Source organism: Cavia porcellus, unplaced genomic scaffold (genome assembly GCF_034190915.1).
Source record: "Cavia porcellus strain 051 isolate PalLab524CR breed Dunkin Hartley unplaced genomic scaffold, mCavPor4.1 scaffold_12, whole genome shotgun sequence".
Taxonomy (NCBI): domain Eukaryota; kingdom Metazoa; phylum Chordata; class Mammalia; order Rodentia; family Caviidae; genus Cavia; species Cavia porcellus.
In genome coordinates this window covers 34,902,002-34,917,457 of record NW_026947495.1, presented here as the reverse complement: position 1 = coordinate 34,917,457, position 15,456 = coordinate 34,902,002, and the positions used below count along the sequence as shown (strand labels likewise).

At 35.2% G+C, this 15,456-nt stretch overlaps 1 long non-coding RNA gene across 4 annotated transcripts in view; it reads left to right on the top strand.

Moving 5' to 3' along the window:
• The first annotated feature begins 830 nt into the window (after nucleotides 1-830).
• The window catches only part of LOC134478281 (uncharacterized), a 43,510-nt gene continuing 28,884 nt past the window's right edge, over nucleotides 831-15,456 (top strand). Inside the window, exons 1-3 of one of the 4 annotated variants that reach the window (XR_010050792.1) lie at nucleotides 831-1,063; nucleotides 12,469-12,589; nucleotides 15,200-15,299. This is a non-coding gene — a long non-coding RNA (uncharacterized LOC134478281). Of the gene's footprint in view, nucleotides 1,064-4,224; nucleotides 12,590-15,199; nucleotides 15,300-15,456 lie in introns of those variants that run through there. The other 3 variants (XR_010050791.1, XR_010050789.1, XR_010050790.1) reach the window with 3 other exon arrangements.

Sequence of the window (15,456 nt, the reverse complement as noted above, 5' to 3'; positions counted from 1 at the left end):
CAGAACACTCAAAGGAGATGAACACAGCTATGATTAGTAGGGGTGAAGGTTGGAAAAGCAAGCCTGAAGCTCTCTCTTGACTTGGTGGACAGTCAGTGGAGAGTGACACTAGTCCTCTCACTGGAGAGCACAGAAGGAGGAACTTGGTGCAAAGCAGGAGTTGCAGAAAGAACAGGATGTGTGTTCAGGCTTTGCCTTACTGTTTCAGTGACTGTGGGCGTCTGTTTGGAGGTAGCTAGATGTATGACTCTAAAACTCAGGAGAGAAGGCTTTGTTGTAGATACATTTTGGAAATGATATCTTTTGTTGTTGATATTTTTGTTTGTTGTAGATACATTTTGGAAATGATGTTTTTGCTCAGTTGAATGAATATATTACAGACAGATTAAGATAATCTTCTAAACATGAATGCAAGAGTAAAGGCACTCCAACCAGGCCTTGATGTCTATCATCAAAGGCTTGGGTATCTTTTCCCCTTATCATTATCCATTCACACTCCCTATTACTGCCTTTGCCAGAAGACTGAAGCAAAGTAATATTATTAATCTCCTATATTTGTATAGTTCTTCACAATTTACTAAGATTCCTTTCCATACGGCCCTGAACAAAACTCAAGTTTGTGAGCTGGCATTAGAGAAGAAGCCTAAGGCCAGGAAACCAGGACAGAACCACAGACCAGGAGTTCTAATAAGGTTGCTGCAAGTATTTATTCTGGGGTCAGAGCCAGCGTTCAGAATCAGAAGTCAGAGAGTTAACCAAGCCAAGGCCCAAGGCCCAAGCCAAGACTCAGAGCCAAAGTTATGGGCAAAGCCAAGAAGCAGTCACAGGATTAGCACATCAGAACAAGCCTCAGAACTGCTGTTGAACCCGTAGTGTTCCCTCAGGCCCAGTGTCCTTTGGAGGCATTTGCTGTCCAGGGACTACTACTCTCAAAAGAATGCAAGCTCCAGGATGCCATAGGGCAACTGAGAATTTCCTCTACCATTACAGGAACTTTGCCTTGCAGGACATGTGTAGAATCCCACCGCAAGTATCTTAACTTTGGCAAATTCTCTTAAATCAGGTAAGTTTATTTTTTACAAAATAAATTTGAATATCACTTATGAATTTCCTAAAATATCTAGATGTATAAAAACAATATTTCACATAAAATTAAAATTAGTGGGAAAATATGTTGCCCAAATTCTATTAGATGTCTTTCAATGAGCCTTAAAAATAGAAGAAAACTGTACGTTTTATTTTGAATACTTTCTTATAATGTATGACCTGACTTTTCACTCACCTTCTGTTAGGTAGATTTAGTGACAACTACTAAATTACCTTTCCTTTTACTTACGTTTTTAGCTCTGAAATAGTAAAAACAGCTAAAGAACCACCAGTTAAAAAGTCTAATTTTTTACTAAACCTGTGCTCTCAAAAATAAATATAGCACAATAGATTTGACTTTTTAAATCTAATTTTGAATAAACAATTCGTTCCCACAGCTCAACAATTTTAAAAGTCCATTATAAAAGGGTAAAATTGGCATTCTTAATTAAGTCCCTCTGGGTCGAATTCTACACTGCTATACCTGAACATAAATATCACTGTGAATCTTTTGTTATTCCCTGAGAAATTTTTATGCACACACAGACACATCTAGACTTTTCTTCACCTTTTTCTCCTTTAAGCAAAAGACAATATGTCTACTTTGCATTTTTCAATATGAATACAGGCAGAGATTGCTCCTACTCTTCAGCTTTGCATAGTATTCCATTGCATAGTTATAATTAATTTAGCTATTCATTTAATATAAACAATTATGACAGACATCCACAGAGATTCCACATTTTTGCCATCACAAACAATGCAGCAGTGAATGACCAACATCATGTCACGTGCATACAAGAATAGCTGCAGGAAAAACAGAAGTGAAATTGAAGAATAATGGAATGTTTCATTCCTAGTTTTAATGGATATAGTTAAATGCATTTTATTGTGTCACACTAGTTTCATATTCCCACAGCCTCAATGAAAAGCTACTTTAACAAAATTTTTCTTTTTCAATTTGTAGGTGAAGAATTTGTTTTATGATACAGTTGAATTAATATTTCTCTTACTATGACTTTTATTGGAGCATTTTTTATGTATTTAACAGCCAAAGAGATGTTTTCTTCCTACAAACTATGGCTATGTTTGTTTTTGAGTTGCTGTTCATTTAGTTGGTGATTTTTTTTTATCATTGATACTTTAGAAAACTGCTTCAATATTAGCCTTTTAATATATATTCTGTTACTGGAGTTTTGCTTTTATATTTTGACCTTTATGTAATTTTCAACTCTGCACAATTACTTCTTTATATTTATGCTTCAAATTTATTAATTTAGTTTGGCTGATAAAAATCAATAAAACAAAATATATAAGAAAGTTAAGACAACAAAAATATACCTATCATTCTCAAAGACTGTACTTATTTATAATGTACTTGATATGTAAAGAAACAATATCCAATATTGCCACTATCATTTATATTGCATGAATATAACTGGCCAAAACAAATAAAGAAGAAAATGCAAATAAAAGTTAAAATACTCCTAGGTATAACCCCCACACACAAAAAAAGTTCAAGACCTATATGGGTAATTCCTGTAAATTCTACTTAAGAATAAAAATGAAATTGAGTAAGTGGAGAAAGATACCTTTCTTTATTCTTGAAATGCTGACACCATAAAAATATCAATTTGCCTTAAATGAACTTTTATACTTCTTAGGATTTGAAAGTCCTCCCTAGAGGCCCATGTGTTAAAAAGTTGGGCACAAGTCTGTGGCACTACCAGAAAGTAGAAGCCTAGAGGGAAAAGTGAGGTCACTGAGTTGGTGCCCCTGGAACAGGATCCAGGACTTCAGCTTCTTCCTATCTCTGTCTTTCGTTCTAGAGCACCAGGAAGCAAACAGGCCTCCTCCACCTCCCAGGCCAGTATCTATACTGTGTCACCACAGGCTGAGACTTCTGAAGTTACCAACCAAAATGAACCTTTCTTTCATTTAAGCTAGTGTAGGTATGTTGTTTCAGAGACAGGAAGTTGACACAGAACTAGATAAAGCTATTGATAAAATCCATATGAAAAGATAAAATTAAAAGAATATCCAAGAAAACCTGGCATAGAAAAGCAATACAGGGTTGGGGATTTACCTCAGTAGCATAAGCGTCTGCTTAGCAAGCTCAAGGTCGTGAGTTCGATCTCCGATACAACAAATTTAAAAAAAAAAAAAAAAAAGAAAGAAAAAGAAAAGCAATACAATAGATTAGATTTTTCAATCAATTGACACGTATTCTAGACTCTCAATTAAAATAATATGCTACTATTTCAGGAATACCAGTAGACTAATAAAATGTTAGAATAAATAAAAAATATGTCTAATATACACAAAATTTTACTTTATAACAATGCCACTTCAAATCAATGTGGAAAGAGATGAACTATCTTATAGTACCTGGAAAACTATATAAAACAAAAAGCTGAATATACACCACACACTCCAAGTAGCAGGTAAACACAAAAGATCAATAGTTCTAAAAAAGGGAGAGATATAGAAAGAGGACTAAAAGAAGAGATTAAATCATTTAAAATGAACTATCAAAAAATCCTTTTATAACCTTGAAATAGGGAAAATTCTATGAAGGAAACAAAATAATTGTTTTAAATATTCTCTACTATATATTATAAAACTAAGATTTTTTTCTTTACTAGATTATAACCCTATGCTAAATCTTAAGCAGATATTTTGGAAAACTATTTTCTTTCAAGCAGAAAAATTATGTATATGAGTATCAGAAAACTATAAACATGGCAAAGAAATGAAATTCTCAAAGGCCTCTGGTCAAAGAAGATGTGTTCTTTTTTCAATGTACAATGGAGTGCTACTCAGGCATAAAGAAAGATAAGCCTGGGACATTTCTATGTAAAGGATGCACCTTGTGGCCATGTCCCTAAGTGAAAGAAGTTGGACACACCTGTGTAAATTTCACATTGTTTCTCTGATGTGAAATACTGGACACACAAATAAAGACAACATGTATATCGTATAATGGGAAGGGGAATTAGAGGGAGAGGGGGGAAAGGATGGAAGGGAGAAGAAAACAATGATGAGAAAAGAAGGGAAAAAATGGGAGCAAAGCAAAAGCAAACGGGGATGGGGAGAGGGGTTGAAGGAGGGTAGGAGGGTGGGGGGAAATCAGGTTACATCACATACAGATACAAATTCTATAAGATGAAAGTAATCATTATGTACATCTAAAATGTACACCATAAAAAGGAAACCTAAAATAAAAATTCTGACTTTTTTTAGTTAAGTATACTAATCTTGTATACATTTAGAACAAACATAATTAAAATGATATGCTGTCAGAAGATAGAGGTTCGAGCTCTTATTCTCACACTTGGCAATCACATAAGCTTAGAAACCTGACTTTCTTAATTTTAATTTTACAATCAGTGAATAGATTTAATGAGATAACTTTTATAAAGTCACAGTGTAGGTTGTTTTGATCGAATATTTTAAAACATATTATACATAAAACATAAAAAATATTTTAAAACATTTAAAACTTGAGAAGACTTCATAATCTGTGAAAGTACACATTGACCAGTGTTTCATAAATTAAGTATTTAAGCACAACAAAAGTATGCCTGTTTTAATAAATGCATATTATCATGTTTACTGGGACACTAACCAACATCCTAGCAGCCATAGAATTTACACAACAACAGCGTTCAGACTAAGTTTTTTACTGTCTGTGAAACTCCATTGTGCCTTCCTCGACACTTAAAATGATTCAGTGGGGGCCAGGGATTTAGCTCACTGGCATAAACACCTGCCTGGCAAGCGCTAGGTCGTGAGTTAAATCCTGGGTATCAAAAAAAAAAAAAAAGTGATTTGATGAAGCTGAGGGTTCAGCCTCTTGGTTCCAGCTCTTCCTGGTAGTATACTAGAGGTGGTTTCCATCACTGACCAGAACTGACCAAGTGCATTACTTCTCAATATGAAACCAATGGCAGTAGCTAAAGATTGTCCATGGGAAATGACATAATCATTGAAATTGACACAAGTTAAAACCAGCCTTCACTGCCTACCAAGAAGGCTAAAGGCAGCACACCTATCTACTATGTTTTTTCCATAGTGCTACTGTTCTTCATCCAACTGTGATAAACTGAGCGTCTTCCATACATTTTGGTAGGCAATTTCGCCTTTCCTCACAGCACAAACTGAAGCTGTGTCCCTCTGACACCAAAATAAAAAGATCCTATCATACTAGGTATAATAAAAGTTGATACCACACAGAAGCAGGACTTTGATCTCTTAGCTCTTTAATCACTTCATGACACTACTGGGGACCTATTCTTAAAACATAGTGATACTGCTTGCTGGCAAAAACTGCTATAATCTTTATACTAGAGAAACTTGGATTCTTTAGTTTAAATTTTCTTTAATGCATTAAAGTCATCAGAATTTAGTGTTAGTCTTCTAAATTAAAATCAGTTCACTGAGTAAGGACAGGCAGATAGGAAAGGGTATCAGGTCGTGCCTCTTTTCCCACTATATTATTTGCAGAAAGCCAGAGGTTGAAATAGTAAGTTGCAGGGGCTGGGGATTTAGCTCAGCGGCACAGGTGCCTGCCTTGCAAGCAGGCAGTCGTGAGTTCGATCCCTGGTACCGATAAAAAGGAAAAAGACAAAAAAAAAAAAAAAAAATAGTAATTGCACAAAGCTAAGAGAATGGAGCATAGGAGGAGGGACCATATTATTGCTGCTCAATGATCAATTAATGAACAAGGAGTCATTCTCTCTTCCTCTTTCTCCCTCTCCCTTTTCTTTCTTTCAGTATCTCTTTCTGTTTCTGTGTTTCTCTTTCTAGCTCCCTCCTGCTCCATCTCCTCCTTCTCTTTTTCTCCCTCCTGAGTATACATACAGAGGAAAGGTAAGCTGAGTTCACAGCAAGAAGGTAACTGCTAATAAACCCAGAAATGATACTTTACCAGTAACCATCCCAGAAGGCACCTTGACCTTGCACTTGTAGCCCCCAAACTGTAAGCAAATTAGCTTACATTGTTTATACCACCCAGTCTGTGGTACTTCATTATGACAGCCAGACAGACAAATGCACTCTAGCTTTGTATGTATTTCTGGTATCAGAGAAATGCTGGAACAGTGACAGTGAGCCTTGTGGAGACTGAGTGACAAATTGCAATCTCATCTCATTTATTTATTGCAAAGTGCCAACACTGTAATTAAACCTGAACACTGAAGTATTAGATTAGAAAATACAACTTTACATTACTATCTTTTGTCTTAAAAGAAAAACACAATATTATGTGTGATATGGATTCACCACCACTGTACTAAAGGGACATGATTACCTCAAGGGCTGTATTAAAAATGAAATCTGAGAAGGAAATAAGGCCAGTTTTATATGACAAAATTTCAAGTACATTGCAAATGAAAACAATAAATTAGAAAAAGTTTTCACTTCACTATTTTCTAATTGCTTCAGTTTTTGAAGCCTTCCTTCCTAAAATTAAAAACCTAAAAATTACAAATATATAGCTACTGGTAGAGATAACTGCCAGGAATGATAGTGCAATCCTAGGATTCCTGCACTCCAGAAGTTTGAGTCAGAAGAACCATGTGAACTTTCAATGCAAAGTCTTGGGTTCAATCCCACTATAACAATAACAACAAAATAGCGGGTTCCATATTATGCTCATGAGTTATTCTTCTTCCCTGAAGTTTCTTAGTATCAGAGTCATTAGGAAGAATCAAGCACATTTCCTGACCACTAGATGCCATGTGTCCTACCTATAGTGCAAGGAGAATTACCATGAGGACCCTCAACTCTGTGTCCCCACTGCATCAGCGATGAGCACTGCAGAGGCCATGGGAAGGACAGATGACCTGAGTGTAGCCCTTTCTTGGCCTTCCAAAGCTACTCTCCATCCTTCTCAAACTGCTCTTTGTCTTTTGAAATGATCAGTGAGGATAGTGTCAAGAAATCTCCATAGCTCTTCATTGTCTGGGTGTGTCTGCCCACAGAGTGTATCAAGGACTTAGAATGGAGTAGGTAGGTAAGGCCTGTATCCCGCACTGTCCCTGTCCTTTTCCAGATGACTGAAGATTGACTGTGTTGTTGTGGTGCAGATCACAGCTCCATAGGTAGCTCTATTTGCTACCTTCTCTGACTTTATTTTACCTGTCCTTTTGTTTGTACTTTAGACCTAGCTTGGCAGAAAGCTTCTTCTCCCTAGTGACTGTACCCACCCTTATTATTTCCTTAGATACTGCCTTTAGCTTTATAAATACTATCTGTACTAAATTCTTCTGAATTAGCCATTTCGAGAGAGATAACTTCCTTATGCCCTAATCCTGACAAGTGCAATAGCCCATGAGGGACAACTATATAGCTGTCAACAAACAATTCCTCTGCAAAACATAATTCAAGTAAGTATGTCCAAGTACATTCTCAACTCAGGACCTTTGTGCTGAGTATTTTCTCCTCTGAAGAATGCTTTCCAATTTCCTCATGAGGTTTTCTCCAGTTGTCATTTCTGAGATTTCTTTCCAAAAAGTTCTTTCCAGAAAGTTTTTTCATACACCAAAAGTCTCCCCTCTCTTCTCATCATTGTTCTGTTTTCATTCATTAAAATATCTGTCAGAATCCAAATGTTTACTTTAGACTGGTTATTGTCAATCGTCCATCCCAAAACTACAGGCTCAGTAAGATTGGAGACCATGGCTATATTACCACATCCTATGTGTCCATAACTAGACCTGGGCACAGGTCAATAATTGTACTTGTCCACCCCACACGCCTCGCTTCTTCTATACAAATTCATACGTTCACAATACCTTCTCCACAATGCACAGATAATATTAGTCTAGTTTATAACCTAATTTAATTGTTGGTTCATGCAGACTCCTTGGATAATATTTTCACTGAATTACATGCATAAAAATTTTGGAAGTAGTAACTAAGGCCATACTATTATTCTACAACCTAGGTTCTTCAGACTCTTAAATACTACGCTTTGACTAATGAGTAAACCAATGAATTATCTTATTAATATGACCCATCATTCTAAAGAAAGAAATCGGACTTTGGAGGAAGTGTCTCAATCACTGATTTCATTTGGCCCATTTCTAAGTCTTTAAATAAAAAGTAAAGCATCAATAGAGAGTTTAAAGATAATGATGGAATGCTTAGTATTAAGTGAAAGAAAAACCAAGTATATGACATGTGAGAGGATTTGATGGCTTCACAAAGAAGGATTTGGTTGTTTTGCCTTTCACCTACAGTACATAATTACAATTATTTTGGCTCCAGTGTGGTACATGGGGACTGTGGAAGGACTGAGCATTTTAAGAATTTTGAACATCTCTACAGTTGTCTCTGTCTTAATTACATGAGAGGAAAGCTTTTATTTTAACTCTGGCCAAGGAAACCCTAGTCATAAGACTGTTTTTATTTGACGGAATGTTTACTCTGCCGAGAAAGAGACAGGACTGCACGCAGTTGATGAGCCAGCTCTGAAGTGGTTGTTCACGAGTAGCTAGAGAGATCCAAGGAACATGCCCGGAAAAGTTGCCAAAATTGTCATGACACCAGGGTCATAGATCAAATCCATGACCTTGAAAATCTTGGGAAATTCATGTTTACAAAACACATAGCACAATCATGAAACTTCTGAAGACGTTCTCCAAACAGTCATCTATTCCAAATAGCTACGTAGTATTTCACTATGAATAAGATGCTAATGTTTCAAAGGCTATGAAATCAAGCATGCTTATATATGCAGATTTCAGCTACAGAGAAATACTTGTCCTGAATCAACTATGCATACCTTTTCTTTGCACAAATGTAACCCAACTGCCAGGCAGCTGAGAAATAAAGGCAAACGCTGGGAACAAAGCATGGCACTAGGGTCAAGAGAAATTTGATTCACGATGTGAAGGTCCATGCTACTTCTGGCTGACATGAGATGTTTACTCCTCATGAAGGACAGAGGGAATAAGCATTGATTGTGAGCTCACTTGAAAGTCTCTCACACCCAATAAACTGTGCTGCGTTTCAGAGGTCTGGTTGGGATCAGCTGAAACCATCCTATCAGTATGATTCCACTGTATGTTCTAAGATAATCTGGCATGGTTACAAATACTGTTTGAACAATAAAAAATCTTATTTTGCAACACTAGGTGATAATTAAAGACTGTGACAAGAGTCTGGAATTCAACATCCTTGTCTCAGGTCATCCACTGTTTACTGTGATATCTTTCTTTTGGTTCCCTGAATTGGTTCCATTTACCTACTCTGTACAAGCCAGTTTGCTAGAAAATGGAACTATCAAGATAAATAAGAAATTCAGCACATTAAAAAAAAAAAAAAAAGATTTTGGGGCTGGGGATTTAGCTCAGCGGCATAAGCGCCTGCCTTACAAGCAGGCAGTCGTGAATTCGATCCCTGGTACCGATAAAAAGGAAAAAGACAAAAAAAAAAAAAAAAAAGATTTTGTAGTCTCATTACGGTAAAATAAAACCTATAGCATGGGAATACACAGGATCAACTACATGAGGAGGAGTTAAGTCTTAGAGCTGAATGAAAACCTAGAATTTACAAAGTCTGATCAAAACACATGAAGACTCCCACTGAATGCCATCCGAAAACACCTTTTATCTTTAGTATGAGAAGCAAGAAGCAAGTGTAGAACCACAGCAACAGTGTGGGACAAGTTTCAACTTGTTCATGAAATCAGTTATTGATTGGAATTTGTTATTGATTGAGAAAAGGTATGTTTTAAAGTGTGCAATAAACCATGGATCACAAACAACAATTCTTATTGGAGTTGATCAATTTTGCATCTTCAGGTTCCAAATTTTACACATTGTCACTATGCGAGAGAAAACGTGGGTCTATGGTTATGAGCCTGAGACCAATAACCAGAGTGTCAGTGGCAATCGTCTAGTTCTCCTTGTGGAAACAATGTGAATCAATCAAGATTCAACACCAGCTAATAATAACTGTGTTTGAGACCTTGATGGAATTGTGGGAGCACAGTTTGTATCCAGTAACATTATAGAAAACTTTGAATATTCACAGATATATTAGAGTGTTGTAAAGCAATGCATGTTGAAAATGGTCTGAGAAATAGGTGGACAGTTTCATGTTCTGAGGGGCAATTCTCTGTTACATACTATTGGCATTTTCTGTCAAGTAACATTATAGTCTGCCCTGTTCCAATTTAGACCCTGGCACTGTGCAAAGTCAAACTGCTCATAAAGATAATTGCTTCAAATTTATTTAGAACACTGAGGCAGCCACTATAGCATAACTAAAGACATTCATGAAAAGAAATTTCCAGAATTGCTTCAGAAATAGGCAAGAATTGTGGGATAAGTGTGTTTGAAGCAAAGAGGAGAATGCAGGGATATAAAGGGGGATTCAGGACAACATGCTTTTTCTGTATTTTTTTAAATTTAAGCATTCACCATATTATCTGACCATACCTCATCAAAATCATCTGTACAGAGCATATAGAAGATAGTACAATTGCCCTGTTTGATTGAGTCTTTCATTTTGCACTTCCAACTTTTTTGTTATTTAAATAGTTTAGTTATTAATCCTGTGCTCTAAAAATATCTGGCCATTTTTTTCATGCTGTAGGTTATCTCTTAACTCTATTGATTGCCAGCTAAATCTTGGAGGCAAACTGTATGTCCATCAGCTAATGAATGGATAAATAATACAGCATTTTTACACGGTGGAATACTACTGTGTCATAAAGAATGAAATGAATGTGCCTTCAGACCATAATATTTACTGAAATAAATCAGGTCCATAAGTTTAAATAACACATGGTTTCTATTTATGAGAAACCCCAAATATAATTAAGGACCAGAATAAAAGACACAATAGGGAAAAAAAAGAGATTTTTTTTTTTTTTTTTTTGCAAAAAGGAAATATGCCAAGAGACCCTGGAATTGGGGAGGGAGGAGAAGAAAATAAAAAGAGAATTAAGGTTTATTATGTATGTGCACCAACTCTACATGGGGAATGTAATTGTCATGTGATCTAAACATGTACTAATAAAAAATAAAAACTGAATAAAAGCAGAGAGTACAACCTAGACACTTACTTTCACTCTTGACTTGCATTTGATTGCTGACATATACTTGACACTTTAGTGAAGGCATAGTTTATAACCTTTTATAAATGTCTTTCTAATGAAGATCTGTATTAAACATCAATGACTTGTAAGCCATACAATCTCTGGAGGGAAAAATGTCTCAGAGGTGAAAAGCATGTTTGAAATTGTACAGAAAATATACAAATGAAACTGCATCATTTGCTTCTATAGCATAGCATTTAGTATATTTTTGACTTATATTATCAACTACTTTCTTATTTCTTAGAAGATGTAACTGATGTGTTAAGAATGTGGCTAGCACTGGAAACCAAACACATAGCATGCTCAAAATATCTTTTCAACAATTTTGGGTTTTCATATGAAGCTGCATCCACCAGTATAATCTCTAATGAAGGGGAATGCAAGATTGATCAAACAACTATAATGGTCATGGAAGGAAAAATAGATTAAAAACTAAGAAATTAAAGGTTAAAATCCTTATCTGTGTCTCTTAAATCATCAGCACACATGACACCCTTTACATATTACTGAAAAACTAATTAATTCATTATTAGTCTCTATGACAAAATAGTGAACACAAAAGACCTCAAAAGTTTTCAAAACAAAAATGGAATCCTTTATACCAACCCCAACAACAAATAAATAAGACCAGGAAGTTATGAAAAGAGAGTCTCATCATAACCACCTGATTGTAACTATCACAAAGGACTTCCAGAACCAGTCAACACAAAGACACTGCAACCTGTACAAATGTTCTTCAACAAGGGCATCTCTAATCGCTGTGGCTAAGGGTCATAGAATTAGCTGATGGAGACTTCTTCTTTTTACCTTAAAAATTTCTCCTTGCCTCTACCTTTCTGAATCTGTATATAGTTTAGAAGGATGTATGTTTTCCCTATGCATTCAGCCATCCTTCACATATCTAGAACAATGGTGAATAATGGTGGAGAAGAAAATGAGAGAAAAGAATAGGAGGCGCCCACTGTATGCTAAACACTTGCTAGATCTTTCAAATAAAAAGCATGTAATCCTTAAAACAACCCTGTACATTGTATAGTATTATTGATTCTACTGATAAGAAAATGAGTGTACAAAGAACATTCACTTGAAAGAAGCAAAGGAGAAATAAGATGTTGTTCGGCTCAGACGCAGTAAGCATTAGAAACTAAATTCTCCTCCACATGTTGATGTATTATTTTTAACACATTTACTAAAAATCACAATAGGCAAAGTGCTTACTTAAGAAATGTCTCTATTAACTTTTACATGTATGCCCATTTCCATTGGATGAGAAAACTGAATTACGCCTTGGAAAAATATAATGAAAAAAATCCAGAAAACTGCTTCACCAAAACTGCCTATAAATGATCTCAGTTCTGTTTTGGAAGAAACCACTCCCTGAGGAGAAATGAAGTAAGTTTCAGTTTCAACACTCACTGTCTTTTTGTACTTTTCACGAATAAATTGGACTAATTGTTGAATGTGAGAAATGATGGTTTTATGATACATATATTATTGTCCTGAACTTATTGTTGTTAAATTCATCATCTTTAATCGACAAGTTAGGCTGACTCTAGAAAAAAAGATAAGATTTCTAATGTACAATCTTCTATACTCTTTTTTTTCCCTGCATGTATGTGCAACAGGTAACTTCACTTATGGAGTGAACAAACTTGAAAAACTAAAGCAGCTTCAAATGTCACATAACATTTCAATATTCAATATATATTTTAAGCATATCAATTTCTGCTTATAAAGAGTAACTAGCACATCATGCATTACAATGTCATACTAGTTCTGAGGAACAACGGCTTTCAATTTAAAGAATAAAACACCCTCCAGCTGAAAAAAATTCTCACATTACAATATGTTTAAAAGAATCTATTCCAGTTGTGGTTGGTTGTCTCTGAGAAATCTTTTTCATAGGAGGAAAAATTGAACATTCCCATGTGAAAGTCTTTCTTGCAAGAGAAAAAGCTGCACATTACATTTTATACAAAGTAGGTGAATTCAAAATGATGGATCATTTCAAAAATATTCATTATACTATTTACTTACATAAATGTGGTTGTATAAAAAGTAAAAAAAGGAATGCATTCACAATTGGTTTAAGTAATTTTCTCTTGGCAAACCACCACATAAAACAGGGGCGTCATGGCGCCACAGAGTTCTGAGTTGTGGTGGAGCATCATCGGTACACATGGCATTAATCTTTGTCTCCTTGCAGGAGACACCCTTGCTTGCATTAGCAGGCTGCCTCTTAAATGTAAGATGGTGTAATGTAACTCAGGTTTAAATAACACAATAAATAAGATCTATTTCTCTTTAGCCTTTCTCACCAGTCGCTGCCAAGCCCTCTTCATTAATGTGCTTCTTTGTTTACAAATTTGCATGTAAATAACAACTTCCTATGAGCAGGGAAGAACTTCTCCAAAAACCTATGGTAAAAGGGGAAACTCAGAGGATTAACATCAAAGTTTTAATTTACTATATTAAGCAATTGAGAGCTATTTGGAAAAATTATGATATGTATGTGAGTATAGCGTAATGGCTTACTACACTTTTCTTGCCTTTTAGGTGACAGTCCCAAAATCTTAGATATCTCATTTTTTAAAATTACTTTGTGCTCTTCATGACAAGAGGAGCATTTATCTGTCTTTAATGTCTTCTAATTAAATATCCAAAGCATTTTTATACTCTCCTTTTGCCAAATATAGATATATGTTAAAATAACAGACTTTTCCACATGCATTTTTCTACTGAACTGAACAGCTTTCAGAAACTGTCCCCACTGAACATAATGACTATTTAAGGAAACAAGCTATTTGCGTGGAAATATTAAGAGGGATGATTTTGATAACCCACACTCAAGGCCAAAATAAGGATCATTGGGACTTTTACTGAAGAAGTTAATGGAGGCCAGGCCATTGGCAAATGACCTTGGAATCCCTTGATGTTTCCTCAAATTGGCTTCAGCACAAGCTTATTATTAACACAGACAGCTAGTTTATACCATAGAAAGCACACGGTATGACCCTATCCTCAAAGCCTAGCTGTCACTCAGGCATCCCAAATACAAAGGAAAGCATCAGTGGGACATCATTTTTCTACTGTACAGGTTTTTTGCAAATGTAATAAGCTTACTAATTAGACTTTTCTGTTGCCTATGAAAATTTGAATTAATTTTCTTACTAAAAGGTTTATACATGTATGTAAAAGAATCATCATACAAAAACACTACAATGAAACATATCACCTAAAACATTAGATTTAGATTTCAAATTGTTCTTTTCGTTTGATTAGCAATGCCCTTAAGTCATATATCAAAACCTTTTGTTTTCTTTTTGGTAACTCCACACACTAAAACTCTTTTCCCTAATGTTTTTGAAAATTGGTATAGTTTAGACTTTGAATACACACACACACACACACACACACACACACACACTCACTCCTCCCAGTCATAAAGAAAATGTTTGCTCAGTTTGCAGATACAAAATCACTGGGGACTAGATTTCAGTATGGGAAACTTGAGTATCATGTAGTGTTGCAAAATAAAGAAATAAACTCTGGGACTTCATAAGATTATATTTTTTGGAAATGAATGTTTAGAGTTTTGAAAAAACAAAAAAGTCTCCTAATGATAAAGCATTAACAAATACTTTTTCATATGAATAAAATCTGTAATCAGTTAGATAAGACCAATGTGCCTTTTTTGGCATTTAATCAAACAATGAAATCATATACACATTTCCTGACACAAAAGACAAATGATGTAATAATCTGAAGGAGTTTCTCTATCTCCTTGGAACTTTGCATACTTGACTTGTTTTCCATATTTTGTGACTTTAAATGGTGGGAAAATTATATTAAAATGCTTGTAGCAGTTCCTCTAAACTAGCATCCTTTTTGTTTTATTGTATTTAATATAAAAGCAGCAATTATTTGATTTCAAAGTTATGAAAATATGTACCTTATGAGAAAACAAGCAATTTAAGCTTTAATTGGTGTCATTTTTCACAGAACTGGCAAGATTCTTGCATCCCTGGCACATTGTTTTTCTATAAAACTGCAGAGCTGCCTTCAGTGAATGTTTTACGAACACAAAAGTTGTTATATGAAGGTATATGCATAGAAGCCTGGAAATATAAGATTTCTGGTGGGAGTTATTTACAGAAGATGTATTTCATTTGTTACTGTGCGTGTAACAACTTCTATTATTCTAAATGTTTCTCTCCTCTCAATAAGACTTCTTAGCTTATATCTGTAAAACATTGGGG